The 22,884-nt window shown below is 47.7% G+C and overlaps 1 protein-coding gene across 2 annotated transcripts in view; it reads left to right on the top strand.

Moving 5' to 3' along the window:
- The window catches only part of PRICKLE2 (prickle planar cell polarity protein 2), a 104,022-nt gene that overhangs the window by 44,630 nt on the left and 36,508 nt on the right, over nucleotides 1-22,884 (top strand). Inside the window, exon 1 of one of the 2 annotated variants that reach the window (XM_053989701.1) lies at nucleotides 17,300-17,388. The exons of the other annotated variant lie outside the window; for it this stretch is intronic. The gene's annotated coding sequence lies outside the window, so the exon portion shown is untranslated. Of the gene's footprint in view, nucleotides 1-17,299; nucleotides 17,389-22,884 lie in introns of those variants that run through there. 2 annotated transcript variants of the gene reach the window in all.

The raw sequence follows: 22,884 nt of genomic DNA on the forward strand, positions 1-22,884 counted from the left end.
TACACTGATCTCTGATTGTGCTGTCTCTGGCTCAGCTGAGGCTAGCACCAGGTGGCACAAGGGTGGCTTTATCTGTGTTTGTTATGGGGAAGCTCAGAAGGTCCCTGTTTGCTGTCCCATGTCTAGTGGTGAGGTGCTACTGCTCACCTACCGAACAACCCAGGTTAAATAACACAGCGGGGAAAACTCAGACTTGCAGGGGAGGGTGGGGAGAATATATTTTGGGTAGTCTGTCAGTCAGCTTGACACTAATTGGTTGCAGTAAGTAATCGTTCTCCATGTAAATTAGGCTCCAATTTCCTCTGTAGTCTGTCTGTTTGCTGTGTGGGCTTCGGTCTCTAATTAGGCTCTCACGTGGCAAACCTGGTTTGTAAGCTGCTTTTGTTCCTGGAAAGCCAGGCTCAGCCCTCCCCGAGGCTGCCGGTGCTCTCCGAGCCCCGCTCCCCAGTGGAATGTTTCTTAGATTAACACTGCCAAGTTCTAAGTTCTTCTTTTAATGTACATTTTGATTACTTCTATATTTAAAGCTTGCAATGGTGGTGGGGTTAGAATGCAAAGAGGCTTATTGGACTTGCAATGGGAATACTCCTCCGAAATGCTTCCTCTGTGCTCCTGGAAGCCCTGCTCGCTCCTCCATGAATAGACCTCATTGAATCCCCAGCCCGTGCTAGGGCTGGGGCAGCTTGCCCACATCTGGATTCTGCTGCCTGTCGGCCGGGACACCTGGAGTGCAGACCACTGGCTGGCTCCCCCCTCGCTTGGAGGAGCTGTGTGAGCACATTCAGAGGTCACCCAGATGCCAGCCCATGCTCTGGAGCTGCTCCAGGGTTGCACATCTGTAAGTGAGTGCAGCAATGTGCAGTTGCACGAGAGGCTTTTATCCCTGCCTGTCGGTTGTTTGCAAATGAATGCAGGTTTCCAGGTCGCTGCCTGCAGCAGGCAGCTGCCCACAGTGTAGCCCTGTGCTTTCTGAGACCAGAAACACAGAACCCGGGCAGCCAGAGTGTCAATCAGGGTCAAGCATCTAGGTGTGTGTATAGCAGAGAAAGTCTTTTCTCTACAGTCAATGTCTGCACCAAGCTGACAAAAGAAAAAGGCAAACCGTGTGTTTTGGCCAACCAGGCTGTTTGCCAGCAGCACTTTATGTTTCAGTAGTTACCTTTGTGAAATTCAGTATAACTTCAGGACCCATGTGCTGACGGTTTCTGCAAACCTTCTCCGTTCGTGTTACAGTCCTGCCCCAGATGTGACAGGAGCACTGGTAGGCTTTCTTACAAATAGCCTTTTATTGGCATCCTGATATTTACCATACTGATTTTTGATCTGGTGATACAGGCTGAGAGTTGCCAGCTTTCTTCAATGCTCTCACGTGGCTGTTGCTCCAAGTAAGTAAATAAGAAACTTGTTTTGTGAGAAAGAGGTAAAATAAAATTGAGCATGGGGGTGGGTTTTTTTTTTTTTTTTTTTTTTTTGCTTCTCCTTGTGTGATTTTTACATTGGCAAGGTAACTGCTTTCATACCGCTAGTCAAAACTGGAAAGGATGTTGCCTCTGCAGAGAGCTACATTTGGGTAAAGGGACAGGATTGGATCAGGGTTTAGGATTTTCACCAATAAGCTAAAGCTGCGGTGGGCGTCGCTCCGGCAGCCGGGGCAGCCGCCAGGGTCCTGCCCTCCCCAGATGACCACAGCCACCGGCAGGGCACACACAGCCCCGGCTCCGGCTTCTGCCATCGCCGAGGATGCTCCAGGGTCTGTCCTGCCGCTCCTTCCTTCTGCCCTCACCCGTTCCATGGGGCTTTTCCAGCCTGTGAATGCCTGTTTAGCCGGGGTAAGTAATCGCGCCCCATTTACAGCACCTGAAAATATAAGTGGCTTTAATGCTCTGCAAATGTTTGCATTAGGGAATGGTTTTCTTTTTCAGCTCTGATTCCTGCCTGCCTTTGCGACCATCGGTTCCCTTCGCAGGCAGAGTCCAGGGGCAGGCAAGGGCTGTCGGGGGCCAGGCACAGGAGCAGGGTTGTGCCGTATCCTCTGCTAATATTTGGCTTAATATCTGGACACAGTAAAACTTTTCCTTGATGCAGACATGACTTCTGTCGCCAGTCCCTGAGCTGCTCCTGCGTTTTCACTCTCTTTAAAACCCATGAAGAGTAAAACCCCGCGGGAGGCTGCAGCTTATCTTCAGCTCTGGCTTTCCAGACGTGCTGTGTGTCTTCTCAGCTGTTGCAAGGATATGCGTGGAGTGACAGAATGTGGATTTTGGGTCTTTGGCAGCTGTGTTTAATGCAGGATAAAGGGGTATTTTAACTTTGGGATGTTGGATTTCTTATGCCTTTGTTAATATGAATTCAGGAGAAAAACTCCAATTTTCTTTCAGGCAAAACAAAAGCTTCTTTTGAAGGAAACAAAGTGTTTTAAGTACTTAATCAACTTGCCGAATTCAGTTGCTTTAGGATAATTTAGGAATTAAACAGAAGGAGGCTCTGTTAGTAACAAACTGCGGTTTTGGTTGGAAACAAGGATTCATTCCTGCTGGAGAAGGCAGAGGAAGCCGCAGCCTGCGGGCAGAGCTCCTGGGTCTGTTTGCTAGGCAGGGGGGTGGGGGTTTAACAGCATCCTCTATTTGCCTTTGTTTAGGCAGTGCAAATTATTTGTGTACTTTAGGATTCCTTCTCTCCTTGAGCAGATGTTTTGTCTGTGCAACTGGTGGAATAATTAGTGAGAGATGTGGCACTGGTGTGCAAACACCCCTTGGGAGTGGGTAGAGAAATCCCAGAGTCCATCCTGGGAGCAGCTGGCTGAGGAGCACAGTCAGCACAAGATGCCAGAAGCAAAATTCATATGGCCCAATGTATTTGACTTCATTTCTGCAGAGGGTTTGTTCTCCCCGCTGCCAAAAATAGGCAGAGGCTGCTTCTTAGGGGAGAAGACCCTGCTGCTGCTGCTTATTGTGAATTTCTCTCAACATGTGAATCATTCACTTGGGATTTTTATGGTGAAGGCTGGGGATGATTAAATGTTCAGACTGTAGGAAATTACCAGGAGATTTGAGTGTTTTGCTCAGTGGCTTTGCCCTAGTGGTGGTGTGACATGGGAAGCTCTCCCTGTGTGGATCAGGCTGACTGTAGATTTTGAAGTTTCAGGTTGCATGAGCATGTTTTAGCTCAGCTGCCATTTAAGTAATGGCAGCAACATGCTGCTTGCTCTAATGATCTTGATTTAAGTTATCAGTTATTTCCTTAATTAGCTACTTCATCTACTTACACCTTAAATTACTCTATTTGTTCACGCAGAGAAGGGGGGAAAAGTTCTTTATTTTTCCCCTCTTAAAGGGTGGCAGTGGAAATGTGCTGGCATGTGCGGTTCTGACTCCAGGAGATGTTGGTGCTTCTTGTGGGCTGACTCTCCTGGCAGCACAAATTTGAAATGAGATGTAGATGTACATTTATTCCTGGCATCTGTGTTAAGCAGACAAACAAAATGAGTTGAAGTGATCCTTTGAAAGCCCTGCTTGTGTGTATTAGCTGGACAGAGGCTGGGTTATGTCTCAGGAGCAGTTCTGAAGGGGATTTTAATCGCCAGGGGTTCTTTACATTTCCCATACATTAGCACATGGCACTGTGTTGAACACCCACAGTCTCCACACAGCACTTCAAAATCAACCTCTCTAGCTGGCACCAGCTCCTCACCAGTATTCCCCACCATCCTCTGCTGCGCTTTTTCCTGAATCTCAAAGAAACTCAAATGTTTCTCTTTGGAGACTCCTTGTGATACATGTGGCAGCAGCCCGTGCTTCAGACCAGTCCTGCTTTAGTACTGTTTATTACTTTAATGATGTTCTCTTCGTTAGCCTTAGCTTCACACTCTCCCTGGTGCAGAACTCGCTGAAACACATATTGCATAATGAGCCTGCTTCCATATTTAAATCAGAGGGACAAGAGCTGGGACTCTCCCAGCTAAAATAGAACTAAATGCTTGCCCTTCAGTTACATTGAAGCATCTGTGCCAAAAAATTATGTATTTGGGAGGAATCACCAAAAGTTCTGATGTACACAAGCTTTAGTCCTTTGAGTCTTCTACATTTTTAGCCGTTTGGAATGAATTTGGACTGTACGACTTCCCTCTGTCAGAGGAAACATTTCCCATGGCCCATGTGAAAGGCTGAGCATTGCCCTGCAAAGCAAAACCACAGTGAGCAGCACAGACATGTCTCCAGCACCAGCACTCACTCCAGCTGGGACCTGCTTGGATGGCAGTGCTGGAAATCCCACGTGTCACATTTGGCAGCACACACAAACCCCCAGCCCCAGTGCTGCCAACCTCAGCTGACTCTGGGCTCTCAGCATTACTCTTGTGGTCTTGGGTATCCCAGGGGAATTGCAGCTTTTGGGTTGATTTTTGAAATAGCTTAGGGTTGGTGGGAAGGAGTCAAATACGGGAATTGTAATGGCCCAGAAAACAATATCCTAATATTTCTATGTCGTGATTCCTAAATGATTGTCCTGATGTTGTGCTAGCAGGCGTGGTGGATCTTGTGGTCAGCTGTGCTTTGGACAGCACAGTCACTGATTCAGCAATGCCTCTGGGTGATCCACGTTCCCTTACATGTCTGTCCTGGATTGCTTGCGTAACCTTGGACAAATCATGGACACCCTCCAAGCTGCAGAGGCGGGAGAACAGCAGAGTTCCTGTTGCAGCTGTTCAGGAGTTGGTGTCAGAGCAGAGCCAGCCCCAGAGTGGTACCCAGGGATTCATGTATCCGGAGGATACCTGCAGTGGGCCCCCACTGTCACAAGGACCTCCAAATGCAATGGAAAAAGACAGTAAAACCAAATAAGCTAGACTCAAGAAGAAAATACATTGCAGGCTTGTTCCCTCTGCTTTTCTTCCTCTGCTGATCCTGAGAGGAGGTAGCTGAGAGGAAATATTTGCTCTTAACAGGGTTCAATTTCTCTTTGCATTCCTTGGAAATCTGTGTTTGGATTTTGCCCTGTTGGTGTTGGTTTATGCAGTGATGTTTCCAGCAGCTCGATTGTGTGGGTATAATTCCAACTCTCGGTATTTTATGCAAAGATAAAAAAGAAGGAAAGATGGTACTGAGTAATGAGGTGGCTATTTAATCACAGCAGGACTCGGAGGAAAATGTGCATTAAGTATTTATGGGACAGTATTCATTAACATTTTCACTCTGTTGGCACTGGGCAGTTAAGAAAGCTGCCGAGAGAATTGGAGTCTGTGTTGCACAGCCACAGACCTGGAAAGGGCTGCAGCAGAGGAAAGGCATGAACGCTGGCTTTGTTACCAGATGTGTCCCTCGCAGCTGGCATTGCATTTGGAGCTGCAGCAGTAAGCAGGATTTCAGTAGTTTCACTTACCATTCTCAAAATGCTTGTGGTGAATATTTTAGGTCTGATTTTTCTGGCTGCCGTGTATTACGAGAGTGCAAGTGGCTGACACCAAACCCCTGGTTCACAGGCAGGCAATTAGAGAGATAAGCCTAAGTGACTTCATGTGTCTCCTTTTTAGATTGCTCTGAGTTGATGTAAAGGGCTGGGATTAGCAGAGATTGAGTTCTCAGAGTGCTGGAAACCAGCTGTGGCCAGGGGCCTCATCCAACATGAGCTGTAGGTACAGAGTTATGGAGTGAGTTTTCTGTGGGCATGAAATGATGCCAGGAAGATTAGAACTGATGATAAAATGGTATTAATGCTTGCTTCATTAACAGCATAGCAGGTATCAAATTACTCTGGTGCTCTAAGTCAAAAGTGTTTCTTATATTTGTTAAGTGAAGCTATTTAAATGGTTGAAATACATTTACTTGCTCGCCAATGCATCCTCAGATACAGGATCACAGCAAAGTGTATTAGATTTCCCACAGTGTTAATGGAAGGTCTGAAGCAGTAGCAGTCTGATGGTTTAAATTTTCCTTTGAGGTGACATGGGGTCTTGTGTTAGATTTTAGGATGCCTTGTTCTGGACCAGTACTGTGAGCCCAAGACTGGCCTCAGGCTCGTGTCAAAATCTGTAGTGGTTGCACAGGTCTGCTAGATTTGGGATTAGGGGCCAAAGGTCCATGATGCTGGCCCTGTCCAGCCACAGCAAGTGACATGCCCAGATCAAGCTATGCCCACAGGCACCTCTCCTGCTGGAGAGAAAGTTCCTTTTAGGATTACTGTCATCAGGAGACAGCTTTGTCCTACTTTTTAACAAGTGTAAAAGGGACATACAGAGAGAAAATTACCTCCTTTACCTAAATGCCTGTTGGATAAAATAAATGTTAATCTTGACTAATTAGCAAATGGATTCAATATGGATGTTTCTGTGATCCATTTATGTACTTGAAACCCCCATTGATTTCCACTGGAGCCATTCAGCAGAGCAGCAAGTGAAAAGGTCTGACTGTAGCCGTGCTCTTGGCTTCCTGACACCTTTCCCCTGTCCTTTGTATGAGAAAGGAGATCCTGATGGCAGTCAGGACAGTTGTGTGGTTTGTGCCAGGTGTGCAGCACACAGAGCTCTCACTGGGCCTCAGCCTCTGGTTTGTCCTGTTTTTCACTGTGCATGAAGCGATGCCTTGTGGCACCCCACGTAGATGGCTTTGATTAATTTGCCTCTGACTTTTCACTGCCTAACTGGTCATTCAGGGAACATTCAGCAAACCTCCTGGTTGCAGTTATTCCTGAACTCTCCCGCCCAGCCTGGGCTTCTTCCTTTCATGAGAGGGTAAATTTACTCAACATAAACATTTTCTGCTCTCTGAGCTTGTCCTTATTTGTTGTTTTCATACTATCATTTTCTTAAGCACTGCAGGAAACAGTCCCTTGCTTGAAGAGCTTAGAGCTCACACCTCCAACCATGTTCACAGCAGATACTTTCTGAGTGTCATAACACCCACTAAAAATCATTGGGATCTGAATCCTTAACTACTGCCAAAATATGCAGATACCCTGAGGATCTGACTGCTTCCCCTGACCACCTCCATTAGACCAAGGGATAGCAGAAAGGAAGTGAGATGAGCATTCCCTCCTGGAGCTTGAGCACCAGAAATTACTCAGAATTAGTCTGAGTCTAAGCCACGGCATATTTTTGCAATTTAGGTCCTGTAGCTTGCCACATCAGCAGATTTGCAACCTTTGTGCTGACTGTGGATGTTGATCCAGCCCCTAAAACTGGTGGAAGAGCATCGTTTTTTTCTGTGCTATGTGCTCACTGCCAACTTTGTTGTGCTGCAGGGAATTTAGCTTAAAGATGTGTCAGGGAAGGACATTAGACAAATACCCACCAGTGGAGGATGGTTGTATATGCCCACCAAAAATTGTATTTGTCATGTTTTGCCATTTTGTGTAGAACAGCTTGTCTGTGAGGGTTCAGGCACTTCAGAAAGTTGAGTATGGCAGGTTTGCCTCAACACAGAGGAAACAATGTTTTGGTCAAAGTCACAGGCAAAATCATATTTGACATCAAAACTAAACCCAATTTCATGTCCCTTCTGTCAGCACTCAGTGCTGCTCACTCAGGTGGAGGTGGAGAGGCTGGAAAAGCACGTACGTGCTCTGCTCTGTGTCTTGTGTAAGTGAATGAAAACTATGAAAGTCAGAACTTTTTTCACAGCGGAGACGTTCAGAGTGCAGCAAGTGTCAAAGTCCTTGGCCATGGTTTGTGCCGGTGCGTGCAGCAGACGCTCGGGGAGGGCAAGGCAGCTGTTGGGCTGCGATTGCTGCTTATTACACTAATTACAGTCGTCTCGCTGGTATCTGAGCTCCCCTTCTCCTTCCCCCATCTGTCGGGTTGGCCATCCATGGTTGCTCATCTCTTTGAGAGACGTTTGAAGTGCTTATTACCCCAGAGAGCCTGACTGTGCTCCCGCTCTGCTTCTCCCTGCTGACACAAGGGAATGATCGCAGTTTGTACCGAGAAGGGATTTTGGGGGTTGAGCTGTTTGCATTGAATTAAGGCCATGGAAAGGGGAGGTGTTGCCCTTACTCTGCAACTCCATGTTTCTGAAAGTCACAGCCAGGTGTGCTACCCTGGTCTGGAGCATGCCAGCTTGTTTGGGATGGAGGGAAGAGGACTTTCTTCCTACTTTTTTTCTTTTGCCCTATACCACTACAACCAGGCTAACTACTGGTCAGAGCAATCCCCTCCAGTCAGGGCATGCTACAGGAAGGTTCCCAGCTTTAACCCATCCATGGTGTTCCAGAAATAGCCTCAAATCTCTGCTGCAGGAGCCTGGCTAACCCTGCCTTCAGTCAGCTGCTGAGCTGACCCCAAACTGCTGTTGTTTTGTTGCAAGGAGACACTGTAAATTAAACACTCAGCAGAAAGAAAGCCCCACTCCTTGGATGCCAACCTGTTTTTTATTTCCCTGAGGATGGGTTACACCTTGTCACAAGGTGCTGGCTTTGCAGAACAGCCCAAAGAAGCTCGGCTTCCAAAGAAGCCGGCTGAGCCACAAAACAATGGGACTCACTAAGTCTCCAGCAGCAATAGTTGCTTCTAAAAGGCTGATGTATTTAATCTGCTCGTGTTTAGCAAACGTCTCTGCTTTGCCCTTTGATGATAATGTTGCGTGTTCGACACAGCTTGGTAGGAGAAAAAAGAGGAAGAAATGGCCTATAGTTTCATCACGTTTAATGAGCAGTGGCTGGTGGGAGCCATAGCATTCAATAATGCTGGTGTCCCCTGTTAATTGTCAGCAGTTGGGTTTCTCCACCCCTCCTGGTGCTTGAGCTGTGGGCAGGTTGCCCTCGTGGACTCGCATAAGCCCCACAGCTGAGGCTCAGGCTGGTGGAAGGCCAGCAGCAGCCTGGCAGGGTAATGTGGTCTCTGCAAGCCATGCTTCAGTGTGGCTATGATGGAAACAACAGCATCTTACAGGATGGCTTTGAACCTTCCCTAGGACTGTTTCCAGGTCTGGCACAGTGAGAAGTGATTCTCTTGTGACACTGCCTGCATTGGACCCATCCAGGGGAGTGGGGACACTGTGGGACCCTGTGGAGGAGGGAGCCAGTGTAGGAGTCAGTGGCCACGTTTCTGGCCAGCCCTCTCCTGATCCAGTCTTAATCCCTCCCTGCAGGTGCTGATTCCCACTGATCCCCCTTTTCCCAGAGCAGACTATATAGTTGCATTTCCCTATAGATGATGATAAGATAAAAGCCTGGCCGTGTTCTACAAGAAGAGAAGCAGGTTTAGGGGATGACAAGCTGCTGCAGGAGGAAGGGATGCAGGTTCCCAGCTGCCGCCAGGCCGCCTTTGATGAGGGCTGTGATTGATGCTGTGTTTGGAGCAGGCAGTGACGCGCTGACCTTTCCCTGACGGGCTGAGCAGCTCTAATGATCTTGATGGAGCTGGTGATTTGTGTATTGGGTTTGATGTACAAGGCTTGACATGGCATGGAGAGATGGGACTGGAGTATGACTGACAGCCCATTCCCATTAAGGATGGTGAGGCACGGGCTGTTCTCTAGCGATTCCTTTCAGTGAGAATGCTTTGACGAATTATATTGCAGCAGAGAAGTTTTGCTCTTAAATACCATCCTTTTAATAGCTTCAAAGCAGTTAAAAACAGATGAGAATGAAGTAACTTGCAGGCCAGAAGGCTTATCACTAAAAAGGCTGTCCAAATTACACACTTAATTAATATTTAGTGAATTATTTTTACTCTGACTTTAATATTGAGTCCTGAGGCAGATAAAACAATGCAGTGGCTTGCATCTGGGATTCTCTTTTTCTGTAATTCAGCTGTATAAAATTTCAAACCCTGGACTTCTTGCAGGCAACATTAAAAGCTTTTAATTTCCATGAGTTGAGCTGTGTATAAATCACACCCTGGTTGGCACATCTCATGGGTGCTTGTGGCAAGAGTAATGAATTTCATGGTTTGTTATGAGCTACTAAAACCAACAGAAACACAGAAAGCCTGTTGTAATCTCAGCATATCATTCAAGGAAGCAATTTATTCTTAAGTATGAACAAATGTCAAGCCACGATAACAAGTTGTTATTACTAATTAAAACAAAGGGAAGAATAGCAAATATCTCCTGTCATGTGTGTGCAGTTGCCAGGCTGTCTGGAGGACACTGGAGCTCTATCCAGCTTCAACCAGTGGGACAGCCAGGCTGGGAACCTTGCCATTGCCTAAGACAGGACGAACCCTCTCTGTGAATTCCAGGAGGGGCACTGGGCCATGATCCTAAGTGGGCTGGGGCTAGGAAACCACCCAAGCTTAAATAGAGATGCCACTTTTCAGAATTTTACTGTTTTCTATGTTTTGGAGGTTTTTTTTCTAAATCAAGGTTGGAGTTTAGGGTGTACTGAAACAGCACATGCCAGTCCATCTGCTGGCACTAGCTGGTTTTGTATCATCCAAGGCCACTTGCTCTAAGCTGTGAAATAAAAACCCATTTGGGCACCCTTTTTCCTACTGCTCTGTTGGGAGGTGAGGAGCCAGGTGCATTCCTGACCATGTCTGATCTCCCTGTGCTTGCAGATATACTGGGAAATTTAACACTTGAAGACATTGCAAAAGCCCCTTCCTGTTCATGACCCAGCGTGCATGATTCCCTCCCTGACATCATATGAGAGAATTGTCTGGATCCAAAAATGTGCTGAATTTGCTCCCTCCCCGTGCATTTAACACAGTTTGGGTGCAAGCAGCAAACAGGTCTTTTCTCTTAGTTGGCTCTGTGTCTCCTGGGTGGGAGTAGAAGCATGGCCATCTCAGACCTTCGCTGGTGTCAGGGGACAGAGGTTTGTGCAGCCCTGCAGGACATGACTGGGAGCAGGGGCTCATGTCGTGCCAGCCAAAGTGAGGGAAGCACTGAAATCCTGCTGGCAGCCAGGGAAGATGTGCACAGCCTGGTTTAAGGAGGTAAAAACCAGGCTTGTGTCACTTGTCCAGGACTGGGCTGGCTCAAGACTGGCCTCTGAGCATGGAGATGGTCACTTCCCCCGGTGCTGGGGAATGCACAGCTTTGGTGGAGGGGCCAGGCAGTGCATGACTAGTGCAGAGGAGAGCTCAGTGACTTAAGGCAAGAAATCCTCAGTACATAACCACTGACCCGAAACACCCTGTTAGACAGGTTTGAAGCCAAAAAATAAAATAAAAATCATCTGATGTGACAGCGACCCTGACAGTGTCAGGCAGTGAGAAGGGAGGCAGCAAGGGAGTCCTGAGCTGCTGCCAAGGCACATGTCAATGCAGACTTGCAGGGTTAGTTGGTTATCCTGAAAATACATCTTCCATTTTATGTAAATGGAAAATTAATTTGTTGCTGATCAAAGGTTTAGATCTTTGGACAACATACCACCAGATAAGCTGAATATTTATGCATTTCCTTTGTAAGGTATTTTCAGTGAACACTTTATTGTTTGTGGAAAGGACCCAAGAAAAAGATATGTGAAAAAAATAACTGTGTTGAGTTTATTTAGCTTAAATTACGATAGACTGCTTTAATGAGGCTTTTGTAGACATCATTAAAGGACATAATTAAAGTCTTCAGATGAGAAGCCTATCAGGCTAGCAAAGGGGAGAAAACCACAGGAGCATCTGGATTCCTCACATTCAGTTACAAATTTGATTTCAACATATAAAAGTAAAAAACATATTAGTGCCAAGTTGAAGCTGGAGGCTATGAAAGCCTTATTGTGTTAAGCTCTCTAAAGCTTCTTACATTAAGGTGATTAAAAAAAAAAGAGAGAGAAAGGAAGAGATAGTGATTGATGAAACCCTGTTGTTGGTGGGCTCTGTGTGTCACACCAGGGCATGCAGAGCTGGGGTAGGGATGGTCGGTGGGTGAGGGTCCTTTTGGGGTGCCTTGCCATGGAGGGGATTGGGGTACCAGGCAGTGATGCTCAGTGCAATGCTCAAATGCAGGGATGATCAACAGTGTGCTGATCATCCCTGCATTTGTGTGGTTCAGTGCTGCCAGAGGACCTGGGCAGCACTGCATGAGCTCATGGCCACACCTCACTGTCCAGCTCTGGCTGTGCACCAGAGGGTGCCAGCCAGGGTCAGGCCTGTCTTGCTGGGTGAGTTGGTAGGAAACACAGAAAATTGTCTCCAGAATCAGCTGCAGTGTGTATGAGCTGTACCTCCCCTTCTGCGTCAGCTACTGCTGGGCTCGATGGTGTTTTAAAAACTAAATTCCTCCTTGCAGAATGACAGCACAGATCCTTACCCATGGCTCTGCCAAAAATGAGTGGAAGGCAGCAGTGGTGACAGCCAGAGATTGGGTCTGTTGTGGTTGGTCTCAGGCAGCAGCCACGTGAAGGTACAAATGGCAACCCTGAGGAAAAGTGGAGGAGGCCAAGTTTGGGGATTAATGATCTGCATCTCATGTTGGTCTCTCTGCCTCTCTGTCTATCCCATTTTTCTTTGTGATAAGGCATCCCTGCACTGAGAGCCGTGAGGAAGCATTTGCTGCCTTGCTCAAAAAGAATAAAGAAAAAACAAAGCTCATCCACATTTGAAGTCCTGACCTGTATTTCATGACTCAGATTCTCCAAGGAGCTTTCCCCACACCTTGGGAACATGTTTGTGTGTGTCTCCTGAAGAACCAGGTATTTGGCTGGGCACAGTGGGGCTGTACCCTGCCACATAGGGTCATTTCCCTTCCCTGTCACTCACAGCTTTTTGCAGTCATCTTGCCTTTCCCATCCAATGTTTGCAAAGCTGTGCCCTCTCCAGCCTGCTGTTCTGCTGCTTATCATGCCTTGTGCCCAGGGACCACACTGGGCTCATCCTATGCTGGCACTGGGCTGGGATCACTGGCTCTGCCAGTGGGGATTGCTCTGCAAATTACAGGGTGAGTGTGGGAACAGTACAGAAAAGAAACCACTGTAGTGTCCAATTCTGCATTTCTGTGGTCAGAAAGAGCGATGGGAAAGTAATCTCTTACCATGCCTGTGGCTGTGAGCCAGGATGGGCTTAGTGGTGATGGTGGTGGGGACCTGCAACCCTCCTGGTCCAGGACAGGCTGGTGGTGTGTGACATACAAGGGACAGTCTGTGTCCCTGTGGGCAGCATTTTGGGGTGGCAGAGTCTGAAGCCTCTTGTGACATCCCAAAGTAGCAGTGCTGTGCAGTGTGCTGGTATGCTGCAGCAGAGGATGCTCACTAAGTAATTCAGAAAGGCCACTTGATGTGACATTCATCAGGTTAGTAGCCCAGTGACCTTGAGGACAGCAGTCTGCTGTTGCTGCGTGTGGCTCTGCTGTGCAGCCCATTGACATCAGGAGAGTCAACATTGTCACGTGGAACTCTATTGATTGACAGACAATCAATACATCAAGATGATAAAACACAGCATTTATGAAACATAGGCTCTTGCAATGATTTGTTAAATTAGACATAGGTCTGAGTTTGTGCAAGTGGCAGAAAGTTTAGAGTTGACTGGGTTTGGCTCCTTGTCATTAAAACTAGCAACAAAGGGAAGAAAGATGGTGCTACATTTACGAGCAGAGCTGTCTCTCTACACCCTTGAATTGAAGCTGGGGCTTCCTGCTCTTGATCTTTCTTTATTTTAGTAGCTTTTTACTTCTGGTCGTTTGCTTCATTGCTGGCAGTTGTCAGCATCTATCCTTGTAATGGTGCAAATCCTTCACCTAACCTTTGATAATGTGCCCCACCAGCTCAGTATTCTCCTTGCTGCCTAATGAAACACCCATTTCACCTGCATAATGTGCAGAATCCGTCAAGAAATCTTGTGTGCCTTCTGGAGTTATTCCAACACATGACCTTTTCACAAGCCTCACAGTAGGTAACGGTAATATGGAGCAATTGCCAGCAAACCGGCAGCTTTCAAAGCAGGAAGGCTCATTTCCATTTCCCTGAGACAGTTGCGTGTCCAAACGTTACACAGCTTCTGATCTGATTTCTTGTCTCAGAAGAGGCTGTTTGTTGGATTTTGTGAATATTTAGATTTGCAAGTATTGGAACAAGAAGTCTGTCAGAAGCAATGACAGTCATAGACTCTGTTTGGAGACACAAAGCTCTTCTGCTCACAGCTAGCCCTGCAGCTGAAGTGTTACAGACACATTGGTCTTTTACTAATCTTTTACTTTAGTTTGTCATTCTCACACCAGTTTTATCTTTGTGGATGAACTTAGACTGAAAAGTTTGCAGTTCCTGGTATGATCCCTTTGTGTAGATGATCAGTTGGCCAAGAAAGCCAAGCAGAATTCACCTTTAGGGTGGTTGGTTGTGTGCAGATGACACTGCCACATGCCCTGGGTTGGGATCATGTCAGGCTGGTGCAGGGTGACTGAAGGTGCTGTAGATGGTGGCACAGAGGGTGTTGTACAAGAAGGGTGGGGTTAGACACTCATGCCTTGCCAACCTTTCCCAAGGGTGAGGCTGGCTGATGGAGACCCTTGGAGCACGAATAGAGAAGAGTATGTGCAGGTAAAGGGCCTTTCCTCCTTAGAAGTTAATGTTGATAAAGTCAGGCATTCTTATTCATGTTGGGTGAAAATGAGTGCCCACAGGACATGCCCTATGGAGCAGGACATGTTCCTTGTGCCTTTTGTAGCCCTGAGTCACTGCTGAGTGCTTTTAGGGATGTGTTTCCAAGGAACACATGTAATTTCTGCTCTACAGCATTTCTGCTCAACATTATCATTTTATATGCAGGCTTCTTTATTTGCTTCTGTCCAATTCAGTTTTGTCTCATTCCCTTTGTGTTGTAATTAACATGTTCTGAGTGTAAGAGGAAAAGTAAATCATCTTGGGGCCATGGCACATTAACCACAGAGAGGCAAGATTGACAGCCTGCCTGCAGTGCTGATTCAGACTGGAAGGGGCAAAATGGGCCAGTTTAGGAAGCTGAAGGATCAGGGAAGATTTTTTCCTACAAGCTCTATTGCTCTTTGTAGTTGGAGGAGTTGAAGGAGACCATCCTCAGCACTTCAGCCATCTCTAGCAGAAGCCTCTGCTCTGTGAAAGGAAGGTCTGATCTGGCTGGATGCACTAAGAGTCAGTGCTCAACTCTTGAACTTGCTGCTCAGACTTAATATAAATAAAAAAGAGAGTTCAGATCACTGCAAATTCTTGGTTTGTCCCACTTGGCCGAGTAAGTTGGGGAGGCTCTTAGAACTGGGCTGGTTTGTCCCAGCTGCAGATCTCATCCTTGAGATTTTGAGTGTAATTCCATGTAATTAAACCTAATTTATGAGCCTTAATAATAACAATTTAAGGCATTTGAGGCTGCAGAAAGACTCACAGCTGTAGTTTCTGCATCCTTCTGTGTTCTGTAAACATAGTTAATATTGCCAAAATCAAGGGCTCTGAAATCTGGAGTCAGGCATCAAAAGTCAGGAGCGTGCTACAGAATGTTAAGGCAACTTCCCAGCCTGACCATTCAGGAGACTCTCTGGCAGTCACAGTCCCAAGGCCAGAGATTTTGACTTCTGGAACTGAAATCCCTTCATGGTGGCAGCTCCAGTGAGCCTAGAGCCCTGCTTGGCTTCCCCACACACCCCACTCACAGCCAGACCAAGTTTCCTCACCGGTTCAGCCCCAGGTTTGTCATAGCAGTCTCAGATGTCCTGTTCCATAAAGCCATTTATTCCCGGATCAGCAACACAGATGTAGCCTAAGCTGGTGCCTCTGAGAACCCTCCAAGAAAGGAACTCCTGGGCTTTTATCCTCTCCCAGTCTACCCAGGCACAAGTCTAGCCCTTCCCCCCAGTCATCTTCCAGGTCCTGCTCTCCTTTTCCTGTCCACCCACCTCCCTAGCATCACTGGTCTTCAACGCCTTTGTTATCCAAAAGGTCAGCAATTCCCAGTTCCTGCAGTGTCTCTCAATATCCATTCTCCTGGCTGGCATCCCCCATCATGTCCTTTGTTATCCCAAAGGTTGGTAGTTCATGGCCTCTTGTCTCGGGGTCCCACCCAGAGTTTAAAGTACATTTCAATCTCCATCTCAATCTGCAGTTTGCGAGCCCAGCTACCTGGACCAGGTGTATTCCTTAACAAGAAGCGCTACGTGTTGGGAAAGTTTTAGTTGCTTTCTGTGGGGTTTTTTTTAGTCCACAGAAAGGAGTTTTTTGAATTTCACGCACTTTTTGCAGATGCTGAAATCTGAGAAATACGCTGTCCTCCAGACGACTGGAATGATTCATTTGTGACCACCGAATTCCCAAACAACGGACTTAAAGAGCAGCAGAAGAGATTTGGCAGCGTAGCTCCTTCTCTGCGTTTTCTTTTCCAAGGGGAAGGAAGCACAGGGGGAAGAGGCTTAGCATCCCCGTTGAGGTGGTATATTCCTGGGGCTCGCAGTACTCACCTGAGACACACATAAAAAGGTGTGAATCGTTCATCTGTCGTGGCCGTGTGAGAGAAAACGCATTAAAATATGCAGTGACCAAAATGCCACACTAATAACTTGTATTCCCCAGAATATGTAGCCCTGCTGGTCACAGACATGCTGCGCCTGAAAACCAGTAGGGAATCCAACTAGTGTAGAAGATAATTGAGAGGGCATTGAAAGCCAGGAGAAAAATGATCCGTTGCTCGGAGCCAGCGGATCATTGCGTTAATAGCCCGCGTACCTAAGAAGCATTACCTGAAGTTTGACAGCAAGTTGAGGTTCGGTCAGCATCAAATAAGAAGGGAAGGATAATTAGTGTCTTCAAACCATTCCATTTAGGCTGCTGGTGCGCAGCCAACTCTTTGAAACACGCAAGCGAGCGGGGAGGATTTTTTTTTTTTTTCCCTCTCCCATTGCCCAAGCAGCCTACGGGATTTATTGATTTCGGAGAGCGGGCTGATTTCCATGTAAATAAAGGGGCGGGTGGCCGGGCCGTGGCGCCGGTCCGGGTGGGATGCGGTGACTTTGGCTTGCTGACATCATTGCTCATTAACATGCAGGAGAGGAGAGCAATGCAACAGCAGAGCCCCGCGCCGCTCCCGCGCCGCCAATTATTCTCCATGGGCTGCATCGCTCCTCGTTAATGTCTTGCGCTCGGCGAGCAAATTGGACATCCTCTCGCCACCTCCGAGGGTCACTTAGTGAAAGGCAGGCTGGAGGGGGGAGCTGCTGGATCCGTTCGGATTGGGAGCAGAGAGGGAGGGACCCTCCGGAGCCGGATCTCAGAGCGAGGCAATTGACGCGAAAGCTGCAGACGCGGGGCAGGAAAGGCTCGTTTCTCCAGGGCAGGTTTGCTTCGGGAACGAGCCACGGTCGGCGTGTGCCTGCTCGGCAAGGCTTCCACAAAGCCCCGAGCGGCCCCGCTGGCGCTGGCCAGAGCCGGGAGCGAGGGATGCTTTATGGCACTGCGGTGCTCCGGCTGGTCCTGCGAGCAGCCCGCAGGCACCGGGCACAGCTAGGACAGCTGGGCAGCTCCAGAGATCCTTCCCTCCTGCGCTCTCATCGCCAGTGGGAACAGGTAAGGAACTGCCTTTGGCCAGCGACTTCAGACGTGTCGTGGATTTTTAGAAGGGATAGAAAGTAGAAGGGAGGAGGAGGAGGAATAAGGAGCATTCCATGGATGCACGCAGCGCTAACTTTGCTCAGTGTGCTGCTGGTGGCGAGCTGCGAGGGACTGCGCTGTTTTTCCAGCCTTTGCTGTTCTCTTCTCTGTGTTTATGGATGTAAAAGGTTAATTGTTAAATTGTATTTCTGCAGCTGCAGGACGTCAGGGTGAAATGCTGATGCTATTGTAATGGAGTTCTCGTTTTAAAAATAATCAGGAAGGCTCAGCTGGCTCTAATAGGAGTTAAAAAATCTTCATCTCTCCGTGTTAATTGTATTGCTCTGGTAAATTCAGCCCCGCGAAGCCTGGGTTCTCTGCACATTTTCTGAGCAGACTGCGTGGAGGCTGGGGCTGTGAATGAGGACGTTGCCGTTCAGATGTTTATTTTGGTGGTTTTACCTTCCTGAGAATAGGAAGTTTTAAAGTAATAATCTTTCTAAGCCCTTGTTGTTCATGCCAGAATGGCAAACTATAAACCAACCTAGAACTGCAACCTGGGGGTTATGTTTTTCAGTGCAATCTTTTCAAGTCCAATTTCCTTTCTTTTCTTGTCCCTTGAAGGAACATTTTAAGCAGATGTGACACAGACGTGACCTGTGACCGTGGAAAGATTTTAATCCAGTTATTCTTTGTTTTCTAGTCATGATTCCTTGGCGGTGCTAAGCAGTGATTGAATCTTTTTGAGCAGTTGAGGATTAGCGCTGGACAGAATAATGCCAAAATAATTATTTGCACCAGATGCAGTGTCATCCTTTCAGTTTTAGCTCTCTTATCTTGTAACTTATCTGACTTATTTTCATTCGGCGATTATTTCGCCTGCTGTGGGAGCACTTACGTGTCTCGCATCACTGCATTGTGTTTATAAGGGTGCCGGCTTGAGCCTGTGATAAAGATTTGTAAAGTAAAACTGTCTGCAGCTAACAAGATTATATTTTGCTTCGTATTTTAATCTTCTCCCGTTGTGTGTTTTCTGCCAGCCAGACTCGGTTTAACAGAATGACCCAGCCTTGCGCATTTGCTGTTGGCAGCCTGGCTCGGGCTCAGCCAGCACGGGCAGGGATCAGGCTGGCAGTGTTTGTTTTCACATGGGTCAGTATTGCCTGCCTCAGGGGACACCGTGTGAGCCTTAACTTCTGAAATAATGACAATTTTCAGCCTGGCTCATCCTGCTTCTGAGCGCTTTGCCCATCAGCCAGGTTTTTTTTCCCTTTAGGATGTATGGCCTGCGAGATGCTTGGATTGCAGCATGTTTACTGGTTCCCGTGGTTTCTGCTTGTCATGCTGCAAATACAAGTGAAGGCCCTTAAAAGAGCGTGTACGGCCCTGGGGCAGGATGCTGGGAACTCACTTAGCTTAGCTAGTCTGGAGTGATGGCTTGGAGCCTGGAATGGGATGGGGGAAAGAGTGGGGCAGGAAGATAAATACTGTCTGTGGAGAGCCCAGAGTTATTAAAACATGAGAAAACAGTGAAGATCTGCATGCTGAACAGAGATGGGTTTCTCAGTGGACAGCTGGGTTTGGATCCAGAACCCCAGGCTTGGAATTTCTATCTTCAGTTAAGAACAAAGCAGAAAGGACCTCCTGTGATACAGCTCTGCATCTTGTTGGTCTGAAAACCCACCCAATGCTATCATTAAAATCTGACAAGATAACCCTCAGGGTAGGGCAGGCCTTTGTCACACAGACCCACATTGGCTCTTGGATGGGGAGCCCAGAGAGAGAGTTCCTCAGGGCCCAGCTGTGCCTGCTCCTCCACTACCTCCCCTGTCCCACCCCATCAGCCAGAGGCCCCTTTGGTCTCTGGGATCCGTGGGGTTGGGGTTGTCCTGCCATGGGGGACACCAAACTCTTGAGTGTCCACAGCCCCTGCATCTGCCCATCTTGTACCTTCTGCCTTTTATAATCATGAGCTTGGCTTCAGCATTGTTTGCCCACCAGCTTCAGGGTTATTACTGCTGCCGCTGAGCCTGTTCTTCTCTTCAACTTGTAAACTAGTGGTTTGCATTTCTTCTCCATGACTGTGGAAAAATATGTGGTTATTATTATTTCTGTATGCTAAGAGCTGGACCTTTAAGGGGAAAAACAACAACCCTAATATAAATATGCTGAGAGTAGCGGTAAGCCTGTGAGCTGGCAGACTGCCTCCATCATCTTGGATGTGAGGGAGCAGCCTGTTGGATGCCTTTTCTCCTGGTAGCATGGCTGGGCAACAAGCTGGAACTCACTGCAGCTTCTTTTGCCTCTGCTCTCTCTCTCCCCTTTTCTTGATCTGCAGCTCACATGGGTGTAGCACTTTGCCCACTTCTGTCTAACCTCTATTATGAAAAAAAAAAATCATTGAATCTTTTGCAAAATATCCTGAGAGATCCAAGTTGAGGGTTCTTCTGAGAGCTGCTGAGTTATTAATATCCTTTAATTTAACCATCTCATCTTTATGCGTCAGAATTTTCACAGTTTGTGTCAGGGGTTGTGGCTCATGGGAGCAGCCTGGCACTGTGGCTCAGGTCAAGAGGGTGTTTCAACACCCTGCTGCTCTTACCCAGCTCACAAGGAGAAACTGGAGCCCAAGCAGGGACCTGTGTTCACTGCAGAGCACTGGGGTGCCCCAAAATGGCCTGTGATGCACCCCAGATCCCCCACTGTGGCTTAGCCACAGACTGGAAAGATTGGTCCTGTTTTCATTCTCATCCTCGGGTGTTGCTGAAAAGTCTGGCCACAGCTTTGGCCTGTGGTTCTGTGATTCCTTGTTTGCCCAAGAGAGCACCAGACAGATCAGATGAGGAATTTGGGGGGTTTGTGCATTGTGTTGTGTTTTGTTCTAATTTCTTGGTCTGCCTCTGGTGTGCTGGTGGTTGTTCTCTGCCATGTGGTGCCTCAGACCACAGCAGGACTGGGAGCAGCCTGGAGGCTGCCCCAGGCTGTGCCTCAGGGAAGCAGTGGTTTGGGGACAGGGCAGTGGAACCCACGGGCAGATGTTCTACCTGCTCGTGAAAGGGATGGTCCTGATTCAGGATGGAAGCAGAACAAATGGAAAATCCTCAAAGGCTGCTTGTGCTCATATTTGGCTGCAACTGGCAGTACTGGGGATAGTTTTTTTTTTATTTTTCTTTTTCTTAATTAAGCAAGAATAGCTGTTGCATTGGTAAAGGATGAGTTTTTAAATTAAAATTAGTCTCCAGCCTGAGGCCAAGCATGGACAAATCAGCTAGAGAGGAGAATTTCTCCAGGAGTGGAAATGGGCTTTGTCATAAAAGCTTCAATGCCATCCTGGATGCCTTCACAACTGCTGCTGTGGGCACTGCAGGGGTCAAGGGAGAAGTACAAGTAAAACAATACTGTAAAGAAAGTTGACTTGCCTTGAGCAAATTGAGGGGGGACACAAAAACATGAATGGGGAAGATGGAGAAGAGTCTGGTTTGCAACTCCTCCACCCTCTTAGTGTTTCCCCACCTAATGTAGACATGCAAATGGGTGGCTACATGTGCTTTTCCTGTGGCCTTTGGGATCTGAGAGACTTGTATCTGTAGGATGCAACCGGTTTGGTTGCTGGATTATTTCTCTCTTCCTTGGTTTCCTGGCATTATTGTTCTGCCAACTCTGTTGCTACCACCTGATGTTGATCTATCAGGCCAGCTGTTCCCACAACATGTTGTGTCAAGTGAATGTTGGCATCCCTTGACTGTCCTTGCAGGCCACCAAGGGCACCTTGTCCTCAGACTTTAAATTCCTACTATTATAGGTACCCATGTCTAATTCACCTCCTCCTACCTCTACAGTGGGCAGGTAAAAGCTTTTTCTAAGCTTCCTTTTCAACCCAGGTAACACAGAGTCTTTGCAGTTCATTCCCACTGATAGGTTGGTTTGTTTTTTTTTTTCATCTGCAGTGACTGGAAGAGCTAGGAAATTGCAGAAATGTTTTGTCTGGAGAGATGCCCCTTTGTCACTGAGATCCATGGGCCCGGAGGCCATGGGCAGCAGCTGGATGGGGGCTGCTGGGGCCATTTGGTTCAAAAGACAGTGTTAGAGAAGTTGGGGAAAGAGGCAGAACTTCAGCCTGAACTGTCTGTTTTGAGCACAAAAGCTTGGGGCTCCTCTGATGTTTAGGAAGTCCATGGGGAAGCCACAGCTGGGTGCTGTTTGTGGTTGCTCCATGCCTCAGTTTCCCTGTGCTGGAGAAGAACTACTGGGCTCTCCCTGTGGCAGTGAAGGGTTGTTAATTTTTCCATTTAAGTAAATATTTGCCCTGCCTGTGGGGTCTGGAGAAACAGGTCTGTATAGCTGGAGCTCACTTGGGATGGGAAGATGCCTCATTAACTCTCAGTTGAGGGGAGGAGATAAACAGGCAGGGATATTAAGACACCCTTGTTAAGAGACTCAGGGGTCATAGAAGCTGCCCCAAATCCTGAGCCTCCTCTCCCTTTTCCAAGAGGTCTTGGGGTTTTGTCATTTACTGACTGACAGCTGACCCCAAAGCCTTATTGCAGTCAGAATGATGGCACAATGCTGGAAAGGGATCAGGCTGCCACGTATGTCTTAAGCCAAGTGAGAAGGGAATTGTCCATCTGCATTTACACACCCCATCTGAGCGGAGCAGACAATTGCTTTTTGAGGGATTCCAAACCTTGCATGTTAATGTGTGCACAAATGCATGCAAATCCTGTATTAGGGAGCACAGCAGAGCCGTCGCATGGCCGTGCACGGCCATGGCATTCCGGCTTCTCGCTTTGTCTGGAGAGAGAGCTGCTCCCTGATACAGCCCATTTATTTCCATCCCAGAAGAAACAAGTGAGAAGCAGAGATAAGGACTCGCTGGTGGGTGATAAGGGCTGTTTACTGAGTTCCTTCTTTGTCTGAGAGGAATTTTAACATTCCTGCCACAATTTTAAACTCTGCCTTCATCCCTGCTGTTGCTCTGCCCTTTCTCAGAATATCTGTGGATCCCAGCCTGGGCAGGCTTTGCCTTGGTGCTCTTTGCTGTGTTATGTTCTGCATGCCCACCCACTGAACAGGAAGAGAAGAACCCTGTGGTCAGGAGGTTTTCCTGCAGGAAGGGGTGTGATGCCTTCAACATCTTAGGGGGTCCTATCCCAAAAGCCAGACAGGCAGGCTCTCCGTGGGAGAGGCCAGCTTACCTGGCTCCTTTGCTGGAGCTACACACTATTGGCAAGGACCCCCTTTGCCTTGGTGACAGGCTGCCCTCCATCTCTCTTCCCTGACTTTTCAGCTCTGCTCATGCTCTCCCCAGTTGGAGTCTGCTGGTTTTTCACAGCAGGGAGACCTCATCTCTCTTCAGAAAGCTGGGGTCACGCTCGCAGCTCTCTCAAGAGCCTCTTGCACAGCACTAGTGTTTTCAGCATGGTTTAGCTTTTTGTTGGTGCCATTGCTGAGCTGAAAGGGCTGCGGGAGGCT

This window comes from Vidua macroura, chromosome 13 (assembly GCF_024509145.1).
Source record: "Vidua macroura isolate BioBank_ID:100142 chromosome 13, ASM2450914v1, whole genome shotgun sequence".
NCBI classification, from domain to species: domain Eukaryota; kingdom Metazoa; phylum Chordata; class Aves; order Passeriformes; family Viduidae; genus Vidua; species Vidua macroura.